The sequence below is a fragment of the Panthera onca genome, chromosome X, assembly GCF_046562875.1.
Source record: "Panthera onca isolate mPanOnc1 chromosome X, mPanOnc1 haplotype 2, whole genome shotgun sequence".
NCBI classification, from domain to species: domain Eukaryota; kingdom Metazoa; phylum Chordata; class Mammalia; order Carnivora; family Felidae; genus Panthera; species Panthera onca.
In genome coordinates this window covers 122,017,028-122,040,203 of record NC_138357.1, presented here as the reverse complement: position 1 = coordinate 122,040,203, position 23,176 = coordinate 122,017,028, and the positions used below count along the sequence as shown (strand labels likewise).

The 23,176-nt window shown below is 43.9% G+C and overlaps 1 protein-coding gene across 2 annotated transcripts in view; it reads right to left on the bottom strand.

The window, feature by feature from the left end:
• Positions 1–23,176, bottom strand: part of MID1 (midline 1) — a 581,622-nt gene that overhangs the window by 323,158 nt on the left and 235,288 nt on the right. The window contains exon 1 of one of the 2 annotated variants that reach the window (XM_081793390.1): positions 17,269–17,647. The exons of the other annotated variant lie outside the window; for it this stretch is intronic. The gene's annotated coding sequence lies outside the window, so the exon portion shown is untranslated. Of the gene's footprint in view, positions 1–17,268; positions 17,648–23,176 lie in introns of those variants that run through there. 2 annotated transcript variants of the gene reach the window in all.

Here is a 23,176-nt window from a genome sequence, read left to right as displayed (position 1 = left end):
TGACGGAAATTTGGGTTCTTTCCAGGTTCAGGCTAACACAAATAAAGCTTCTAGGGATGTTCAGGTACAGGTTTTTATGTGAACATTTCACTTCTCTAGGATAAACGGTTCATACTTACCACTTACAAAAAATTCCCATTACACCTGTTTCAAAATAAGCCCGTTAACCTTATCACAGAAACACTTGATAACAAACAATGCCATAGAAAAGGCCTTTTAAGAATTCCCTGCCATCCTACTGGGTATTTATCCAGAGATACAGGAGTGCTGATTCGAAGGGGCACATGCACCCCGATGTTTATAGCGGCACTATCGACAATAGCCAAAGTATGGAAAGAGTCCAAACGTCCATTGACTGATGAATGGATAAAGAAGATGTGGTACCTATACAATGGAATACTACTCAGCGATCAAAAAGGATGAAATCTTGCCATTTGCAACAACGTGGATGGAACTAGAGTGTATGATGCTAAGCAAAACAGTCAGAGAAAGACAAATATATAATTTCACTAATATGTGGAATTTAAGAAACAAAACAGATGAACAGAGGGCAAGAGAAGCAAAAACAAGATAAAAACAGAGAGGGAGACCAACCATAAGAGACTCTGAAATACAGAGAACAAACTGAGGGGTGCTGGCTGGGTGTTGGGTGGGGGGATGGGCTGAATGGGCGAAGGGCATTAAGGAGGACACTTGTTGGGATGAGCACTGGATGTTGTATGTAAGTGATGAATCATTAAATTCTATTCCTGAAATCATTATTACACTATATGTTAACTAACTTGGATTTAAACTAAAAAAATAAAATAAAAATAAACAAATAAAAATAGGAAATGATATGCTTTGGAAATCAGAAAAAAAAATTCTCTGCCATCTTACATTGTCATTGGAGAGACCCAGGAACTCCAGACTAGAGAACTTAACTGACCCCAAAGGGTCTCAACTCACAGAACGGGCAGTGTGGGTTGAGTGAGGACAAGAAATCGAATCACTTCTTCCATCTCACCATAAATTGCTCTCACACTAACATGCTGCACCAGTAAAATTACAGATGGAAACAACCAAAGACAGGGTGTTCCTCCTCATGGAAGAAGGGACATGACTTACTTGGCTCTCAGGGACGCAGTGAGCTCACATCCAACCATCTGTCCTTGCCACTGCCTCACGGCATGGGCAAGCGATCAGGGACGGCAAAGCGCAAACGTGCAAACAACATTTAATCATGCTCCTGAGTGTGTATGTGAACTGGAAAGTCTAAAGCTCTGTGACCACATCAAACAAATCCTTTTCATCAGGCTCCCGGGGGTTATACAGCTGCCTGGTTAACAAGTGGACTGTATTGACTAGAGAGGGCTGAACTCGTTTTGAGAATTACAGTTCCTCAAATCTAAAGTCCTACCAGACAAGTTCTGAGGTCCTGAATGATCCAAGGAAGAATTGATTTCCTTACTACATTAGAGTAAGCAATTGGTTTTTTCATTCCACTGGCCATGACCCGAAGTGCAGATTTCCCACCATCTTTCACTGTCTCAGAATCTACAAGGCACCGCAACGTGCGTCTCGATCTTAAACCGGTTCTACTCAAAATAGGGTCTTTGGACCAGCAGCAGCAGCAGCACTGGCAAACTCAATAGAAATGCAGACTCTCAGGTCCCACCCCAAGACCAGTAGACTCAGAATGTCTGCAGTCTTTCCTAGCTCTGGCCTGGAGATTCCGGAGCTCATTAAAGCTGGAGCGCCGTCTTCAACCCTTTCAGAGTTATTTCCGGTAGACAATGGAAATGTAAGTACTGGCTTGCAAATGAGTTAAAAGAAAAACGAGCCAACAAAACAGCTCCAGTCCTTTTCTGTCAATTACACAGTCTTTATGAGGTCAACATTGATATATGTATAAGCCAGAGTTGTTATTTCTGACGTTCGACAGATCATAGCTTTCTTCACACATGCTGTATTTAAGTTATGTTTCTAATGAAAATGTTAAGTTTGTGCTTCTACTTAGCACCTATTTAAAATTCTTTATCAAACTGTAATTTCCTTGAGGGCAGGAAATGTGTGTCTCCATAGCCTAATAACTAGGTGCCTAATAAATGGTTGTTGAACAAATGAATGGCTTGTGTTTTATATTATAGTTGCTTCGTCCTCCACCAAACAGTGCACTTTAAGGTTGTAGAAGATGCTGGATTATTGAAAATATTCTGGCTATCCCTAAGTATCCAGCAGACTTCCCAGAACACAATAGGTTCACCAAAATTGTTGAATGGACAACAGCCACCAGCTAAATTGTATCTTTGGTGCTACTCCATAGACTCCAAATAATTTTACTATCAACATTATTTCCATTATTTCCACAGCACGTGGGAAAAGGGGATTTCATACGTGCCATTTTGAATACGGTTTAACAAATATCATTACCTACAAATGGAACTTGAGAGCATGTTTGGGGAGGCTCGTGGGGAAACAGAGGTATCTGTGACAGAAGCACCTTCCTTCAGGAGGGTCCCTCATGGAACAATAAAGGAGAAAGGAGGCAATGGAGAGCCAGCCAGATGAGCAGGCAAATCCCCAGCTTCTGCTTCGACCACTGATTTTCTAGTTAAGAACCCAAATGACACAGTTTCACCAGACGATCCAAGTTCTGGCATTAAGGTAGGGATGTCTCAAGCCCTTCGAAGTTGATCTTTTAGGTTTGCCTGCCTTGTTGGTTATTCTAAAAGACTGAGAGTAACCGACAATTCCATGGAAAGGTATTACGACAAATAAGCACTCTTGAAGGATCGGACATGCGTGACGGCAAAAAACACGACATCTCTGCTCAGGGATCTAAGTTAACTTAGCAAGGGCCTAAGGTAAGACAACTGTCCTCTTGGATTTTCATACGGCTCATGTGAAGGACAGGAACTTCTAAGTGTTTTCCTCAGTGTGTTATAAAATACTACAGAGGGGTACAAGTTTCGTAATCTACCTTGCAGTAAAACAAGCAAATAAATCATTCATCTGTGCCTCGGAATCAAAGAGGAGGAAAAAGTAAAGTGTTTATGATAATTAGAATTTAGCAATGAAGTACTTTGGAAAACTTCTACAGTTATTAATAATCTTAGGAAATCTTCAACGTGGGCTTCAAAAGAATGTTTCCTTGAAAGTGATAGGAAGAGGAAATGACTACAGATATTAACTTCTTTCATTCAAGATTGCTGCCATTTTGGCATATTTATAGAACTAGGATTTTGTTGTTGATTAGGGTTTTTGTCCTCTTGAAATGTGTCTACAGGGCATGCATATTTCTTTTTAAAAATTTTTTAAACGTTTATTTACTTTTGAGTGAGTGAGAGAGAGAGAGAGAGACAAAGGGATGAGCGGGGGAGGGGCAGAGAGAGAGGGAGACACAGAATCGGAAGCAGGCTCCAGGCTCTGAGCTGTCAGCACAGAGCCCGACAGGGGGCTTGATCTCACGGACTGTGAGATCATGACCTGAGCCAAAGTTGGACGCTTAACCGACTGAGCCACGAAGGTGCCCCAAGACATGCGTATTTCTGAAAGGACCTAACATGTTTCTGATCCAAGAGGGAATACAAAACCAGTCTGGGTAAAACATCATCTTCCAAACAAATTTTAGCTTTGTATTTAATTTGTTCAAGCATTTCACAGAGAATTTGTCTCCAGGCAAAATTCTTAAAAGCTCGTTTTGAGCCAACATATGTTACGATGGTTGCCTGCAATCACTTGAATATTTTAGTAACATTAGTCCAAATTTATTTGAACAATGTTTTATATGCAAAACTTCAGGCTGATCAGTCTCAGAAAGATCCTTTAAAGGTATAAAGCTGTGCATTGTGAACTGAATGGAGAGGGTGATAAAAAAAAATGAATGTCTACCTTCCAACTGTGGCAAGTCACTGTCTCGACATGCTATCAATCCTTGGCATTAACTGTATTAACAAAAAGATCCTAAGTCCCGCTTAAGTCCGCAGACCTCTGAAGGAAGTCTAAACAATCCTGAGTGATTTGGAGTAAAAGCAGCATTAACCAACAAATACAAAAACTTTTTAGTGGGAACCCTCTCACCCAGCGGCAATGTGTTTTGTATGACTTGTCCTTGAGAGTGACAGCTCCATAGCTCACATACTTATCAAATATTGGGCCATCACTCTCAAGGAACTTAGCAGGGATGATACTAGCCAGCATTTACTGAGCACTTAGTCTGTGCAGAATACCGCATTTCTATCTTCTGATTTACTCTTAGCAAATGACCCTGGGAGGCAGGTGATAAGAGAAACCAAGGCCAGGGAGCTAAATGTTAAGAAGCGGAAGCCTAGCTAGCAAGTGGCATGGCAGAGATTCTAATCCAGGTTTTCATGGCTCGAGAGTCTGCTCTCCTAACTTCTATGCCACTCTGCACGCCTTTACAGGGCATCGAACAGCTGGTGATGGTGGCCGTGGAAAACCGAGGGTTGGGAAAACAAAGTGAGTTCTTTTTCACATCTTTCCTCGGCTGCAGTGGGAAGCAACACATACATATTAATTTTATTTTGGTTAATTTATGGAGGGATAATCTGCATTGTGTGTGTGTGTGTGTGTGTGTGTGTGTGTGTGCACATGTGAGCGAGCTGTGTGAGGAGGGGGAGGGAGAGTATTTAGAAATACTGGAAAAGTTTGAAGACCACTCATCTAGTCTTTTCAACGAATTACACAAAATTAGTTTGGACTGAAGTTCATCTCCCTTACTCACGCCCCCTACTTGTGACCTATAGAGTAAGTCTTAAATGCCACATTGTAGCGGTTACATTTACTCTATGCAATGACCTCAAATTTTCCCCATCCCCTCGTCCTTTTCTTCTTCTCTGCCCACTCATGAGGCAGTGCGTATTCCTCCCTTCTGTTTTCATAAATTCAGCATTTGGAACCCAGGGAGAGCAAGAAATATACAGATGTTAAGTGGAGAGAAATCATTACAACCCAACATTTCCACATTCGCTCTGTCTGGTTTCTCAGAGTTCCTAATTAGTCCTTATCTTAATTCTTTGGCCTGCTGCAGGAGCTCTTACAATCCTCCAATTAGCATCTTCCAATATTCTTCCCTGGGGAATTTCACGGAAGCCTCCTCGCTCAGTGCAATCCTAGGATCTGAGTAAGGGCTCTATTTTACATTCTACAAGTTATAGGACCCAGTGTGTACAGATATGCCTTCTCAAGCTTTTCTAATCAGCGGGCGAAGGAGAGCCATTTTATTATCCATTAGACCTTACGCCAATCTTTTCTGAAATCTGGAATCACAATTGATGGGGCTGGTTTTTCCCATAGGTACAGCCTTTGTTTCATGGCTCTTGTTTTCTTGAGCAGTCCCATTGGCTTCAAACCCTTACTTACCATAAAAGTAAGATAAAATTCCCAACAAGAGGCCCTGGAATACAGCCAGTCGTTGGAACTAAAGTGACGGTCCTTGGTGCCCTGAAGCTTTTCTGTACGGACGTGCACACAGCGTGTAGGGCAAACAGACTGCCCAGCAGTTGCCAGTGGAGGAGAAATATGCAGGGAAGGAAACAGCAAAGACTTGCAGGGCAAACTGAAGTAGGCAGATCCTCAGAGCTATGGTTAGCGAGCAAAAAGTCGTCAGGTCGACTGTCCCATACTCAGGAAACGGAAGCGTGAGGTTTCTTTTGACCTAACGCGCTAACATGGACCTACGATTCGCACAGCCCCCCAAAAACAACAAATTCCACAGCAGTCCAGGGCACTTTAGTCATAATGTCATCCTTGAAAAGGCTCAGGAAAGTAGAAAATGTGATCTCGATAATTTCTGTGTACCTAAAGGGCCAATTATCTATTAAACAATTGAAAGGAGTGATCGTTTCAGGGAAACACTAAAAGAGACTTTAAAAATAGTTGATTCCAGTGATTTACGTCATCAAGAAACAGACCATCTTAAGTAACACATGGGCAATAAAAGCAAGCAGATGTTTGCATTCTAACCAGGGCACTAATGGAGGTGCAATGGCATCGTATCAAAGTGAAGTTTGCCATCTTCCGAATTGCCCACTGGAGTTTTAAATGCAGCTGCGTAGCTTTGAGTCAACAACCGGTAAGCTTTCCCCAATTACCCTGAGTATCATTGCCCGCTGCAGGTAAGAATTAATAATTCACCGTTAACATGCCGCGTCAAACTCGTTTCCTGAACTGGGCCTTGAAACGTGTGATTGACTGCAAGATCCGAATTTGCCATAAAAACAATTCCTCGGGTTGCTGAATTGCAAACATAAGTTATTATGAGTGAAATCACAGTAAAAATAAATGAGCAAGCCCAAACCCACAAGAGACTGGACTGGGAATTTCACGTGCAGGCTCTGAGCCTGGCAGTTACAGAGTCAGGCGTTGGGCACTCGGGTGAAGCTTGGCAGCGGGTTCAGATATAACAGCCTCTCCCTCCTCTCCCCCCCTCTCCCCTTCCGAAATTCAAAGTGTTTAATAAATATCAAGCCAGGTACTGCTGGCTCAATAAATGACTCCTGGGAGTATGGAAGGCATTTGGAGGATTAACTCTTCAGGCCACCAAGCTATCACTCACTGCTCCAGGATAATCCTTGGTTAGATGGGGGAATAGGCAACCCACTGTGGAGCACCGTATGGCCTAGAAGATGGGGACTCTGGCTACACCAGCCTCATCGAGTAGGGACATTGACACAGTAAATTGCATTCACACGACTGTTGCAGCACAGGACTAATTACAAAGACTAGACCAGCCCTGCCATCTTCGGGGGGCAGTTTCACCGGGATGAACCCAACCGGGGCATTACTACGCAGCCACTCTCCGGGACCTGGCACTTGGCTGAGCTAAGTTGCCCTCTTCACCTTATTCTCACCTTCCTCCGGCCGTCTTTTTGCCTTCATTTCTGTGCTGTCTACTCCTCCTTTCATCAAGACGCCCAGAGAACAATGTCTTCCCCGCCATCCACCAACTCAAGCACAGTGGCCATCTCTGTCTCATTCCACACTTCCTGAGTTTTTCCTGTGACCTCCTCATTTCCTACTTTCTTCTGTGTTTCCTCTTGGCTCATCTGCTTTCACTGTGCAAGTATTTCCCCCACCATTTTGTTCTCACCCTTTCTTTTGTTCTCTCTCTCTCTCTTTTGGTCTCCAACACTTTCTAGCAACTTGTGTCTTGCCCCTTCTTTTCTTGACGCCTTAGTCTGTGTGCTGGGCTTCTGTTTATACAGGGACAGTGTGCTTGGCTGCGGAAGGGAGAGCAGATTTTTGTTGCTTTGGGACCTCCCTTCCTCTCTCATCTCTTGCTTCTCTTTTCTTTCCTTTTCTTCTCCCCTGCCTCCCAACCTCTTTTGGACTTCCATTTGTCTTCTATATAATTATATGTGGTCTTAAAAACTTGTGACATTTTCTCTCTCTTTTTTTTTTTTATCTTTCACGTGACTTTGAAAAAATATCAGTAAACAATGACGACAGCTCACCCTCCTTCATAAAGAGAAACTTTCAAATGGGTTCATACATGTGCATATAGACAATGTATATAGAAATGTACACAGATACATATGTATCATTGCTTTATCATTGATAGTGACTCTGGATGTACTAACACTTGTAAGTGGAAATAATTTACTAGAACTGGATAAGCCCTGAAAAGTTCTTGGAAGCAGCAATAAAAATTAAGTTGATGAAAAAATAAATATATTTTGGCAGATAACAACATACATCACTAGTATTATATACTGAAATCTACAGTTTACTTTGAAATTCCCGATCAACGGCAATAAATTACATACCACACACACACACACACACACACACACACACACCACTGTTATTTTCTCCACAGAAGGCAGGTCATTTATAAATAAACTTTCGTACAATCTAAAACTCATATATTGACTTACGCTACCAAAATACAGCCTGGAGTAAGCAGAGAAACAAATAAATCAACTGGACAAGTATGTATAAAATAGGCTGTTTCAGAGATAACACAGGACAGATTTTATTAACTAATTTATGACCTACAATCTGTTGGCAGAGGCCCTTCCTTCCCCCCATTTTCAGTCTTTCCGAGCAGGATAAACACACCACAAGGCCTGATGGTGTGCAAAGCTCACAGCTTTATCTTTGCAAGAACTTTATTTGGGGGCTTGAAAACAGAGGTTCTCACCGTTTTTTTCGTGCATTGTAACGTGTGATGTGTTTTCTCTTTGCAGCGACCTTCATTCGGGATCATTCTCCCAGGTTCCTTCATGCTCTTTGAACTATCGGCACATTATTTGTTGGCACATTCATAGGGCAAAGTGAACTCTTTCTCTGCTGGCTTCCTGATACTGTGCTGTGAATTGTAACCCATCCAGATGTGGAGGGAGTACTCACACACTCACACATGCTAATGGCAAGTTTCTGTGGAATGCTCCTGCCTTGAGCTCAGCAAAACTAAAGCCAAGTGGGTCTTTACGAAGTGAAATGGCAGCCCCTCCGGAGACACAATTCAGATTTAGAGTCGCCTTTTTAAACTGCCCTTATATCTTGGAATGCATTTGCGCCAAAGTGGGTTGCGTAGGGAAAAAAAAAAAAGTGAAGGCAGGGAAAGGTAGAAGAAAGGGGAAGCTCTTAAAAACGCGTCTACGACTTCTATTCCAGATAACAGCTTCCACTCTGCTTCCCTCCCCGCGCCTCCCACACACCCAACCCCCAGGCCCGCTGGAGATGGTAACATCTCAGGTGTCCAGATGGAGAACCAAGCTGGTTGTCTGAAAGTTCACATGAGCGTTTCAGCATCTTCCACGCAAACGTGGCGCAAGTGAGATGACCAAAGAAGAAAGCCTCTCGCTCTCGCCCATGTGCTCTTCCGGACGAAAATAAGTGTTTCTTGCATGGCAAAAGAACTGAATGGTCGTGGTGGGAAAGTTAATCTTCCTGATAATTACTGCGAGAGGACTGTGGCTCTAAAATATCGAGACTTAATAGTGTGTATCAGGAACAAAGGGAAAGAAATGGAACAAGGCAACTGGAGGCGAATTTTGGTAGCGACTTGGAGCCTACAGTTCCCAGAACACCTGTGGAGAGGGAAGCTAATACCTGGATTCCACAGGGCTTAACCCCCTCCTCCCCTTCACCTGCCCATTACCAGGTTTTCCTAACTGCTGCCTAACGGCTCCCTTTAATGAGAGCATATTTGGAAGCCGGAAAGGAATTCGCTGAGGTCACTCGAGGGCAGTAGAATTACACATGTCATATAAAATGCTCTCGCTAAATTGATGCTAGAAAAACAGAATGGTAAAACCTTCACCCAAACACTACAGGGAGCGTGAAGTTAATCGAGTGTGCTCATCTGTTAGTGCAAACTCTCGGGTTACATTTTCCTAAATCCTATAGTCCTCTTACAAGTGATAAGGGATCTCAGCTGAGAAAAGTAACGGAGCTGATTCCTAGAGGGGCTCCCTTAATCCAGGCTGAGGAAGTGAGGAGGAGAGGGGGCTGGGATGAAATAAGAAGGAATCTGTACATTATCAACAAGGAGAAAACTGCACTTCGGTAAACTTACCAAGTGTTGAGATCTCAGCTGTCCAAATTCGGACACACCACCCGACTCCCTCGCCCCCAGGAAGGTGGTGAAAATAGTCCTTCCTCCTCGACGCTTCACTGCTGGCCAATCGGGTGGAGTAAGAACGGTAACTCATGCGTGCAGGACCTCTGACCATATATGAAGTTATTTCGATTGTCCCAGCAACCCCGTGAGGTAGACGTTTATCCCTTTTTCTCAAGATGCGAGAACTGAGCCTCGGAGAAACCGAGCATCACACAGCCAGTAAATGGATGGGCTGGGACTTGAATCCACAGCAATGCTCTCAGCCCTAAAGCTCGTGCACTTTCCACTCCATCGGGCTGCAAACGATACCCCTCCCTACCCCCAGAACAGGTCAGCTTTAATATTCCCTAAATCTTTAATGATGCCAATACCCCTCCAGTGAGGGGAACAAACTTCCTGGGAGTCTGCCTTGACACGTCCTCGCCCCTTGCCATCGCCCCTGTCCCATTCATCGCCCACTCCTGTCTATTTCACCTCTGAAATATAACTAAACTCCATCCACGTCTCTTCATCTCTACCACCGCGATATTAGCACAAGTAGACATCACCTGGTGCGCCTGGGTGGCTCAGTCAGTTAAGCGTCTGACTTCAGCTCAGGTCATGATCTCCTGGTTCGTGAGTTCGAGGCCCTCATCGGGCTGTGTGCTGACGGCTCGGAGCCTGGGGCCAGCTTCGGATTCTGTGTCTCCCTTTCTTCTGCCCTTCCCCCACTGTCTCTCTCTCTCTCTCAAAAATAAATAAACATTAAGAACTTTTTTTAAAAAGTAGGCATCACCTTTCCCTGCACCCCTCTCTTAGGCTCCTGTTTGGTTCACCCACATTCACTCTGACGTCCCCTCTGATTTCTTCTCTATGTTGCTGCCCAGGTGGCCTTTCCAAAAGACAAATGTCATCCCTTGTTGAAAACTCCCTAACACAGTCTGCCCACTTCCTACCCCTCCAAACCCACCGACTCACATCCTTTCCTACTAGCTCTCTGTATAAGCATCTCTTTCTTGGGGAAACTTTCTCTGACTTCCATCCTCTGATGGAAGCTAAAGCGCCCCTCTGCCCCAGTACAATCTCATGGCAGCATATAGCTGTGCTTCATAGCTTTTGTTCCAGGTACATCTTTCCCCTTGTTTGTGGGCTATTTATTTCATCAGTGTTTGTCTCTTGCAGCACACTGTTATCTACTTGAGTGCCTCAGCATGTAGGGTGATGCCTGGTTCGGAGCAGGAATTTGATAAATGCCATGGAAGCTTCTCTTTTTTGTTTTTCTCTTTTTCCGTCCTCTCTCCATTCCTGTATCCTCATCCCTATATCACCCCTTGTCCCACTTTCATGGGATCTTGTTCTCCTACTTAGTTTTAATTGGAAAGAAATCCATGCCAAAGACAATGAAATCATTCTCTAATGCCGAGATTTTAGACATCCCTACGGGATGGGGGAGTTTCACTCCATTTCATGGGTTCTCAGGGGGACATCCTCTCCAATTTAGCATAGTTGGTATTGGGATATATCTTACACGTGTTGCTGCCTAGGCCGCAGTCATGACATAATTGTCATTGCCTGCCCATGGACTTTCTTGGTCACAGAAGTTCATACTATGTTCACTACTGTTGAGTTCTGTTGAGTTCTGGGCATTATTTGAAACAAGCTGCACCCCAATGGCTCACATGCCTGGCAAAGCCGGTCAAAGAAATGGAGAGGAGGAAGGGTGTCCCCCAGACCAGAGAAAGATCCTCTCAGGGCTCAAGTGGGACCGGAGGGAAGTGGTCTGGACAGATACCCAGGAGATCTATGGAATCCACCGAGCACACTGGTTCTTAATGCATTTGTGGACATGTGATAGAAAGGTTAAGGAATTAGCTCACAGAGGAGTGTAGTAACTTGGTGGATGTTCCTGGAGGTGTGAATGGACAAGTTCATTCCCAGGTAGGACCATGTGAGGAAGGAATATAGTTCTGGTATAGTTCTGGGAGTGGGGAGGGCCGCACGATCCAGTCCACAGCAGTGGCTTCGTCAAAATGTCGATGCCTATCACGATGAGCATCGGGTGATGTATAGAAGTGTTGAAGTGAACTAATAAACCAGTGTATGTTAACTAACTGGAATTAAAATAAAAATTAAAAAAGTAGATCCCGGGGCGCCTGGGTGGCTCAGTCGGTTAAGTGTCCGACTTTGGTTCAGTCACGATCTCACGGTTCATGAGTTCGAGCCCCGCGTCGGGCTCTGTGATGACAGCTCGGAGCCTGGTGCCTGCTTCAGATTCTGTGTCTCCCTCTCTGTCTGCCCCTCCCTCGCTCACGCTCTGCCTCTGTCTCTCAAAAATAAATCAACGTTAAAAAACATTAATAAGAAAAGTGTAGATCCCCTATTTCTGACTTATTTTCATTGAACTTGAGATAAGATACAACACTGAGAAAGAAAAAAATCTTCCAATTTGACTATAAAACAATGTTTTCTTCGCATTTAAATATTTTATGCTGTGTTTACTGAAAGAGTCCTTTTAGGCTGATTTAGACCAATTTGTATTAAAAAAATACGTTCCTCCTGTATGTGCATAAATGGGAAATATAGGCAAGATAAACTTTGTAAGATTCCAACTTTTCTAAATCACTTTTCAGTTGGAGTTGTCACGTGCATGCTTTGTGCCAGAATATAACAATTCTTTTAAAAGAGCTTCTCTACTGTTTTTGGGTTTTTACCAAAAAGCAGAGGGATGTAGTAGGTGGGGGGTGGGAGAAAGAGAGTGGGGTCTGAGGGTAACCTTGGGGGCATGACACCTTTAGAGAGGTCCATCTCCAAGACTCCTGGAAAACTGTTATAAATTGAAGCCAGGGAAATGTTCTAACTTGTTAATAAAACAAGTGGCTTTTATCAATGGATTTACTAGCCCAGTCTCCCCCCACTGCCATTGGAAAAGCTTTCAAGCTGTCAGATTAGTAAGCGCGGAAGTGAATATTTTTGTTTTGTTTATAAAACGCGTTACTTTTCAGAAAACACCTTAAACGGAGGAAACCTATGGTTGAGATAACATAGATCGCCCCAGAAGGCAGAAGGCTTTCAAACAAGCATCTCACAAAAACCTACGGGGGACAAGCAGGTGAACACAAGTAAGCAAAGAGATCCTGGAACAGGACATCAGAAAGTATATCATGCTTCACTGAAAAGCAGATTGGAAGTCACTGCATGGGCAAAATCGCACCCAGGCCCCCAGTGTGTGCGTACTTCCTCGATCCCTTAATTGTTTACTTGAAGACGCCCATTTCAGCTCCAACTAGTACTTATCGATTGGCCTCATGCCCAGCATCTCACTAGGTGCTTTGACAGACGTGACCGTTTTCAATATTCATAACCATCCAATGACTTGTGTATTTGTGTCTCCATTGATAGATGAGGAAAATCGAATCCCAGAGAAGTTTAAGATGACTTGGCCAAACCCACCATCCACTGCTTTGTTTCTTAACTTTAAGCCAAGTATATCAGTTCGAGTAAACTTGTGATCCGTTCTCTATAGTTTATATACTGTTTCGTTCCCCAAGGCAATACATGATGAGTGCGTCAGGACAGATCTAAATAACTGTACAATTAGATACTCAGGGGGGGAAATAATTTGGGTTTAAATAACCAAGGGCTCGGTTGCGGAACAATACCTATAAATAATGCAGCATTTCCTGGCTCTAGCTCTTTAACCGAAATTCCAATTCTGTCACGTGTTAAAACTCAAACTGCCAAATTGAGGGGGTTCTGCTTAATTTCATCTCTGTCTCAAGTTCAGACAAGTGAAGGGCAACTCACAAGAGAGCGAACCGATGAGGACATACAGTTAGAGCCATTCTTTATGTAGATCCAGCTAGTAAGTACCATGCCCATTTGAGAATGCTATGTTCTGCAAAGCACTGCCATCCATTTTTATTTTCCTTTTAAATAAAAAATAAAATTAACCAAACCCTTGGCAATAATGTAGAAAGTAACTTAATTTCTCTGCCACGTTCACTCGCAGAAGATTCCCTTCTATGTGATTGCAAGCAATTAATTAAAATATGGAAATGTACTTTTACATTTAACTAGAAACCCTAGTCTCGTCTATCACCTCGCCAGCTAACCTTTCTTCAAATATAAATATATTTTAAATTGGTTTTGCCAATGCCCTAGATACTTGGAGAATCCTACTGACACAAACCAGTTATTAATTCATGCTCCCTCGTTCTAAGCCTGAGACATACAACCTCAGAAGTAACGGCAGCTGTTTTTGTCTGCTTCGTAAGCACTGTCACTGGAACTTGAACCTTGATCATGTCCGGTGGTTAAAAACCAGCGTCAGAGCTCTCCTCTTCACGTGGTGCCTCGGGAATCCCTGATACCCCCAAGGAAGCGTGGTCGGGAAAATTCCACGAAGAAGCTGTAAAGAAGAGCCATCCGGCTCTCTGTCACTTACAGATGCGCCGCAGCGAGCCAGGTGGCACCTTTCTTCTGTAAGTACAGCCACGTCCACTGGCGCCTCCCTGACATGTTCTGACATGGAAATCATCTGGTCACTGACAGCATGACCATCACGACCTGTGTGTCACCTGCTTTATGCCCACTAGTTGGGAAGCTCTGCCTTAAAGAACGTCCCTTGGGATGATCAGCGAAAAAGTAAGTGGTCAAGTGCGTTTGTCACAAGTCACATCTCATGAAGATTTGGTTTAAATTCATCTGTGTCTTATATACCCGCTTTTCCTCCAGAGTACTTAGCACAGAACTTCAAAAGGCACTCAATAAATATTTGCTGAATGAATGTAACAGGAATTAATAACGCCAAATGTTTTTGAAAAGGTAATTGATGTCAAATGGTAGGCAGAGAAAGCCAGAGAAAGTTCACCAGGGATAGGAATGCTGTGTACAAATCTGGTACGGTGTCCAAGGAAAGAATTTACATTTAATAAATCACTTTTGAAACCAGGTTCTTTTATGTCATTGCCTCTGGACTAGGCCACACTGGCAGCAGTGGAATCCCGGGCAAACAAACCCTGATAGCAGTTTGAGGAAGGGAAGTATAAAGCATAACTAAACATTAGAAAGGATCGCATGGGGAAATGCTTTGTCATCAGGTTTTTTTAGGAGATCTTTAAGAATAGAACAACACACGCACAGGCACACACACATCCCTCTTTAAATTCTTCATGGAATAAAGAGGGCAGGCTGGATAACTTATGGAGGGCCTTGACATCCCCACCACAGCATGAAAAACAGGAAGAGCGAGGGTATTTTCCTTCACATTTAGCCCCAAGGCCCAAGTTAACACAGCGTAGCAGAATTTTGACTTGCTCGATCTGTATTCTGGGCCTGGACCGTCAGACAGTTTCCTAACGTTTACACATCATGTCGGATACAGAACTTGATCCTATCTGCACGTTGCCCTGGGGCCAAATGGGGAAGCTGCGCGGCCCAGAGATAAATTTCAGGGGGATACACCCGGCCCAGGCACAGCTTGATGGCCCAGATGACAAACGAGGACAACATCCGGGCAGGTCTGTGACCCATTCATTGTCTACCAGTGCTCTGTGGCCCAGCCACTGGGAAACTCTGCCCAAAAGAATGTGCATTAGGTGATCAGGCAAAAAACAAGCCATCAGTCCAGTTTGCAGCAAACCACACTTTTGACGTTACACGTGCTCAGGGAGTCACAACACATACTAGCGAACGGGCATGGTAAGGCTCTGAGAAGACCTGCTTCTCTTTGGTTGTTTCCCTCCAAGTGTTTTCAATCTCCTTTAACCAAGACCCCTCCTAACATCTCACAGATCTAAAGAGGCTGCCGGATGGCTGTGCCCTCCACACAACACACTAGCGGTGGCTCGAAAAGGGCTAAGGCGACAACACATCATCCCAGCGCCTTTCGCTGCAGGATCGGTTCAGACCCTGAAATAACTTGCATCTTCGAGAAGGAATCCTCCTCAAACTCTATTAATGCCAAGGTGTTAAGTTAAATACATTCATCACCATTCTTGCCCCCACACGAGCTGCCGAGCAGCCAAGGATGAGTAGGTTGTGGAGACAAGACCCCTAGTCGTCCGCAGTCACGTTGTCACAAGACTCAAAACCCCGACGTCTACCCGAGGCCCTCCGCACCCCAAGAGACTTATCTATCTTTCTGGTTATATATTCCCCTGGCTGTTGATGTAATTAGTATATAATAACTGTGTACATATGAACTCGCAGGAAAAACAGCGGACGTGCTGGTTGATTTGGCCTGGGGCCATCGCATCGGCAGGGCGAGACAACCCGGTATAAACATCTGTTATTAACCGTGTATTTTCAAATAGTGTTTTGTGTCTCCTGGGTTACTGATTCCCGTTGGGAAACTGGCTCGAAAACGTCTGCCTGTGTCTTCCAAGTTCTGCTGCTTTTGCTATTAAGAATTGTATTTACCAAAACGTCTACTGTACCACACATACAGCTTTTCTAGGTTTTCTTCCCCTGGACGTGAGCAGGTTTCATTTAAACTATGTTACTGTGGAGAGTTACGCTTTCTCAAGTCAAGGACCCTACATAAAACTGGCCATAGCTTTTGTTTTTCTGAGCAGGTAGCTGCTGGTCCCCATATTTAATCAGTAGCCTCCTAGAGAATGGGTGATCGCTTGCGATTTTTTTTTTTAAAAAGCGATCACCCTCTCCTATCTGTTCACACTGATTACTTTTCTGGAAGTTAGTTTCGGAATGGGACGACCCAGAAACCGGGTCCTTACTCGCCGCGGTCACTGGCACAGCTCACTCAATTAGGAAAACCCCCTTGCCGTGAAAAAATAAAAAAATAAAACTTTGTACCGGATTCCAAATCCCTTTTGACGGCTCTCCTATAAGGAAATTCACTTTCTTTTCCAAAGTTTTACCTATGCCCCAGAACTCAGTTGGAATAGTTTTTTCTTCTTCCGCAGTTGTGTCTTACAATTGGCTGTTCCCAAGTATAATACAATTCCCCTGGAAGTCTGGTAAACACTTTCACGTTTCCGTGTTTAATTACATTCAGATTGAGACTTTTGTATACGTAGAGAGTATAGCCAAATTCCAACTTAATCGACCGCAATGCCTTTGACATGAAGCCCTTGTTCATCGTTCTCGCCTCATATATAAATAGACACCCGCTACTTGTCAAAATGCACGAGTGATCTTTACATTGTCTAGAACAAAGAGCCCAGCCCGGCTTCTTTCTTTCCTCGGTGTCTCAGAAGGTGTCCTTTACTGCAATGTGCAGGACGCAAAGAGTTTGCTGCTGCATGAATGAAAAATGATACCTTCAGACTGCCTTTTTAGTGACAAATTGCCCTTCTGCAGAATATCACACTGCCTGTGGTTTTAAGAACCCACTTAGATTTACTATTACTTCCTTGGGGACTCAGCCTTCTCGCAAAGCACCCCAAGGCTCATTTCCACTGTTTCAGCGTGCAAAAAAGATGAGAAAGTTTGCTCATCGCGACGGTCTACAAACTCTTGGCTAGTAAAAACACTCTCTGCAATGTCTCAGGTGCTAAAGTCATTGCCTCTGTGAATTCTCGGGGTACGAACCAGGCAGGAAAAGTTGTGTGGAGGTATTTGCGGAGCATTGTGTTTGTTCGCGAAGGAGCTGTGGGGTTGGACCCTGAGCTACGCCTCTCCCTTCGCTTCCTGGGTGAGAGCATGGAGACGCGCCACTTAGCTGAAGCAAGCAGAGAGAGATCGGTAAGACTCACCGGCTTCCCCATCTTTCCCAGGACGGGGGTTTTTGTTCCTCAGCTGTGATCTGGAAGAGACAAACCTGTGGGTCCTCCGAGCAGGCTGCCTCGGAACAGCTGAATGGCCGGGGCGTTCAGGAAGCTTGCTCTGTCCAGCTCCGAATCACTCCCCTTTCCAGGCTGTGTGCTTACACGCCTCCCCGTCAGCGCAAAAATCTGCCAAACTCAGGTCAGCCTAACAGGTTTCCTTATATAGGTAAACATGAATTGCATTCCTGGTGAAAGAAGTTAACTAGGAATCCCGGTAACCTGGTTAACTCTATGCATGCCAGAACGGCTCAGAGTCCGCCAGCCTGCCTGGGCTCTGGTTGCAGCACAAAGGGATTTGTGCGATTTAATTAAAATCATCTTTATCCTGGCGGTCTGTGAAATTGGCCCTTCTGGTAGAACTGTGAGTCAACAGCTCGTATTTTATATCGGGACCTGGGACCGACCTCATAGTGTCCGAAGGCACTGGCAGGGGCGAAACCAAAGGAGGGGATGGTATCATTTGCCTTCTAGGTTTTTACACCCAGGTTAACTCGTCTTGAAACGGTTTTCAAAGACGCAGACAGGAGATGTGCTAGGACGAGAGCGTGACTACACTTCCACCAAATAAGGCTCAAATGCCTTACGTGAGCGGGGGAGCTCCTCGTTATTCAACTTTCCCGGGGCCCTCAGTAGATAATGCAATTGGATCATTTGGAGTGTACTCCCTTGACAAGGCAGTAATTGCTACTGTATTTTCTGATGGGCGAAACGACACGTAATGACATCTATTTATTCGCCGTAATAACCCTCCTGAGCCCACAGAGTGACGTGTTATTTGATGGTTTCAGGAAGGAGATCTAAGGCATGTGAATTTGCATAATTGCACGGAAAAACATTTTCAACAGCTTCCTGGACTTAAGAGGATAAGACAATCCACCTTTAAGAGAACTCCTGGAAGGCCCAACTCTGGGCTCGAACTGTAGCTTTTAAATGCAAGCATGTGACAGGGCAATTGTCTAATAACTGGCTCTTCCCCCCTTATATTTAGCCACCGCCAAGTCCAGTAATAATTCCGTGTAAGTCTAACCAATTCGGCGGCAAGTCTTCCTGTGACTCAGTAGAGACTCGAGCCTCTGCAGCACCCGGCCGGGTGTTGGAGGTGGAGACTGCCTGCTAAAGAAAACCTCTCTTCAGATGAATCATCTGTATTTCATCCACTGGGTGTCCCCTCTTCGCGGAGCGTCCGTCTTAGCAAAAACAGCTCGGCGCTGCGTCTTAGGCCTCTGCTCGGGAAAGGGGAGAGGATGTTTACACAGCACCTAAGCCAGCACCGGCACAAACCAACTGCAGAGAGCTTCTGCTGGGGGCGCTCCTGGCGCCGCCTCACTCCGATCCACGTTGGCTCAGATCAACTCTCGAAAATTGTGAGGAAAAACCAAAAAGAGCTTCTGTTGAGAGCGGTGAAGCGCAAAAGTCGCACTGTCAGGACGGGGGACTAATCTCTGAACAGCATTTTCGGCGGGGCGAAGATGCTCCACACGGTGTTTCTTGTCATCTCCACAGGAGCGCAGAGATCAAGCGATCGCTCTCGAGTCTCATGACCAGCCTGTGGCAGGCCCCCAGTCCCAGATCTTCTAGATTTGAACTTCCAGAGAATTTCCAAAAATAGAACCAACTCGAAGGGACAGAAGAACATTAAAATGGCAGCTTTCCATGTTCAAATCTAATTTTTAATAATCATACGCCCGGAGAGTTTAAATGCAATATACAAACGGATTAAAATGCTCTTTCTCTAGTCATAACTTACTGCTAAAACGACGGCCTTTAAATGACTCCAGAAAGATCATAAAATGAGATAGGAAGTATATTTTTATTGAAGATGAATTCGGGTTATAAAACGTTATGAAGATATAACTGCAAATATTGCACACATTTTTTCTGTTCACGGTACACACGTTTCTACCGCATCAAGTTAGGACTCATCTCGACTCCCCCACAGGAAGGAATATTAGTGTTTTCTACTTATTGGGTTCTCATTAATCTTAAGTAAAACTCTCTGTTCCATGCCACGTAAATGGCTTACACTACTAGAGTCCATTTATGATCGTGCACCCTTTATGTTGTCATAATTCCCGCTGAAGCAAGTTCTGTTTATGCAGGAACGTTAGACTTTATTAACGTGTTGATGCAAGACAAAGAATGCATTTTTTTTTTTTTTCCCAGGGCAGGCTAAACCTTTAAGTGCCTTAATCTGGCCTCCAAATTTGTTCTTACAATTCTAAGCAAACAATCATTTAGGTTTTAAACATAAAATATCTTAGGCTATAATTATTGAATTGGAAGGTCAAAATGAAATTTGGATCTCAAAGTAGCATATTTCAAAGAAGGAATATAACCCTCTGCTAAATCCATTTTGGACGCCTCAAGAAATGGTTTGGGAAAGGCAGGCTCACTGACACAGCATGAATTCAGCCTAACCATCCAGGCCCCCAAAGAGAGAGTACTTATGGCAGAATAATTACACCGTGCCCCAAAAATAGCACTTATGGGAAACTAAATAAAATATAAGACCTACTCGAAGGGGAGAAAATATCATAGTGGTTTAAGGAAAACATCAGGGGATAGATTTTAGAACTTCCCAATGACATACAACTAATGAGTAGTTGAGCGGTAATTCAAATCTCAGTCCGTCAGACTCCAGGACGCTTGCTATTTCTACGGCACCCTGGGTGTACCACACTAACCCAAGGAAGAGCAGGTGCCTTGGAGTCAAAAGGTGCTTCCATTCTGGTTCCATGTCTTGGTTGTGTGACCTTTGGTAAGTTACTTATAATGTTTTGACGTTTCACCTCTCGAGGGAAAATAAAGATGGCCACGCACCTCACAGATTACTGCAAGTACCTACTGGGTTTGTTTTTTGTTTTTTTTTCAATCATTCCCAATACATTTATTGATGCTTCACATGGTCCAGGAGTTCTTCTAGGTCCTGGGAATACAGCCACAAGCAAGTTGGGCACGCCTGCACCATCACAGAGCTAACGATCTTCCAGGAAAGGCTGTGTACATCCATGTTATGGAATGTGAAACTCTCACGTTGCCCTGGATTTCTCATAACACAAGAATGTTTAACTGAGTTCCACAACAATATAGAAAGATTAATAGACAAATGTCCAAGCTTAACACTTTCACTGTAGTCAGTGGCCTCTCCAAGGCCAGAGGCCGGCCTTCCCACGATCAGACTTGGTGGGCCTGGGCTGAGCCAAATAAGGTGAATATTGGGGAAAGGTAACAATTGATGCGTCTGTCATATCACGAAACCTCCTTCGACCAATTGAGGAGGACCGGCACATTCAATTGCACGACATCTTGGAGATGCTCGGGAAACTGGATGCACAAGGAGTTATTCTTGTTAATTCTGTTTGTAAAGCAGTGACGGAAAAGCCTAACACTGCAGCCTGATATCTGTCCGCTAATCTATTTTGAGTTCACTTCCACTCAATAAGCATTTAATTGGTACGTATTATGGAGAAGGGTCTGTGCGGGGTACTAATCGTAAAGGACACACAGAAAAAGAATGGTCCCTAGTTTTAGTGGAGCTTTCTAGAAAAATGTTGTGGTGCTGTATCAGGCAGGATGGGTGAGGTTATGCTCTGTTAACAAGGAACCCCTGGATCTCAGTGGCTTGTAACAACAAAGGTGTTTGTTTCACTCAGGCCAAATGTTTATAGAGATCAACGGGGAAGGTTCTCCATTCACAGCCACTCGGGAGCCCAGGCTGATGAAGGTTCCTTTCAACACATACTTCCACGGCTGCTGAGGCAGGAAACGGGGACCCGGTGAATCATGCTCTGCCTTTCAAAACTTCACTTCATAAGGGACACTTAACTTCTGCTCACCCTTCATTGGCCACAGCAAGTCCTCTGGCCCCGCTTCACTTCAAAGCAAGAGACAGAACTAGAATACACGACGAGTGGACACATGACAGATACGGCAGACCATGTAGCTGGGGGAAAGCATCAATTAGGTAGGCATATTCAATACCCCTTGTGGCCTAAAGACTGGCAATTTCAGTTCGGAAGTTACCGACCAGCTCCCGTTTCCATGAGAGTGCTTGCTTAAAGGTGGACTCCGATTATCGGTGGCTCTGCCTGAACCTTGGGGGAAACAGTGACATTTAAAAAGGATATCCCGAGGCAGGCTCTTCTTAATATTTCTATCAGTTACTTGAGTGATGAAATAAAAGACAAGTTGATTTAATTTGCAGATGGTGCTAAATTGGATAGCTAACACCTCAGGGGATTGTATTATAATTCAAAATGACCTTGAAGAGTGGGGGGAGGGGGGATGACGGTAAAAAAGCAGCTTATGTCCAACAGGGACAAAAGGAGGATTAGAAAGAATGGTCCACAAAATACATGCTAGAAAACCTATATTCAGCAAATATAAGCCTGTAAATTGAATATACACTGGCAGCTTAGCACTCTTACTTGTAAAGCCCTTGGCATGGGGGCATTAAGTGAGCCTCATCTCAAGAAATAAGAAATCAGAGCAAATTTAGAAGCAAGAGCTGACATTTCCAAAAGACCAAGTACCCTAGCTCAGACAGTCGCATACTTTCTCTGCAAAGGGCCAGATAGTGAATATTTTTGACTTTGCCACGCATAAGTCTCCCTGCTACAACTACTCAACCCCGCTGTTGTGGCTCAAAACAGCCACAGATAATATGTAAGTGAACGGGTATGGCTGGGTACCAATAAAACTTTATTGACGAAACTAGGCAGCCAAGCTTGGGCGCAACTGTGCAGAGCCCTGCTCTCTACATTATAAGAAGTGTCCCAGAATGGCAAGGCACTAAAATTGACTGCAAACGCCTAGAAGGCAAGAGGAGCTCTATTTTGGCCATTTTCTATTGTTCAAGTTCCTTTAACAGTACTTTCCACACAGGTGCTAGTGAATAAATTGGTGAAATAGATTAAATGAAATTAGCCAGAAGTGTTACTACACCAGCCTCCTTATTAAATACTCAGAAAGAATTAGAATATGTCATTCTTTTTGTGTGCTTGTTTTTTATTTTATTTTTTAAAATTTACATCCAAGTTAGTTAGCATATGGTGCAACAATGATTTCAGGAGTAGATTCCTTAGTGCCCCTGACCCATTTAGCCCATCCCCCCTCCCACAACCCCTCCAGCAACCCTCTGTTCTCCATATTTAAGAGTCTTTTCTGTTTTGTCCCCCTCCCTGTTTTTATCTTATTTTTGCTTCCCCTCCCTTATGTTCACCTGTTTTGGATCTTAAAGTCCTCATATGAGTGAAGTCATGATTTTTGTCTTTTTCTGACTAATTTCGCTTAGCATAATACCCTCTAGGTCCATTCACGTAGTTGCAAATGGCAAGATTTCATTCTTTTTGATTGCTGAGTAATACTCCATTGTGTGGAGATATCTATATCTATATCTATCACATCTTCTTTATCCATTCATCCAGTGATGGACATAGAATATGTAATTCTTGAGGATGTCATGGGAATAAAATCCAAAATATAGTTTACTGTCTTACTTTATCAAGTATTTATCAACTATATTGCCTTTCGGCTACAAAAATATTAATGAGGAAAAAAATATAAGAAAACCTAGAAGGATTACAACGAGGAAATTAAAGGAAACACAAATTTGCGACAGAATATACGCACACAGCACTTTTAAGTTTTTCCCCCAAGTTCCTCATAACTAGCTGAAGTCAATGAAGCAAATGTTGTCCTTATTAGACAAAGGTGAGAAGGGAGACAAGGAGAGGTTAAGTCAATCGTCTCATGTCAACAAGCTAGTGGTGATGGAGAAGGAAATAGTACCCAGGTTCCCTGGGTTTACAATTCGAGACCACGATAAACGCCATGT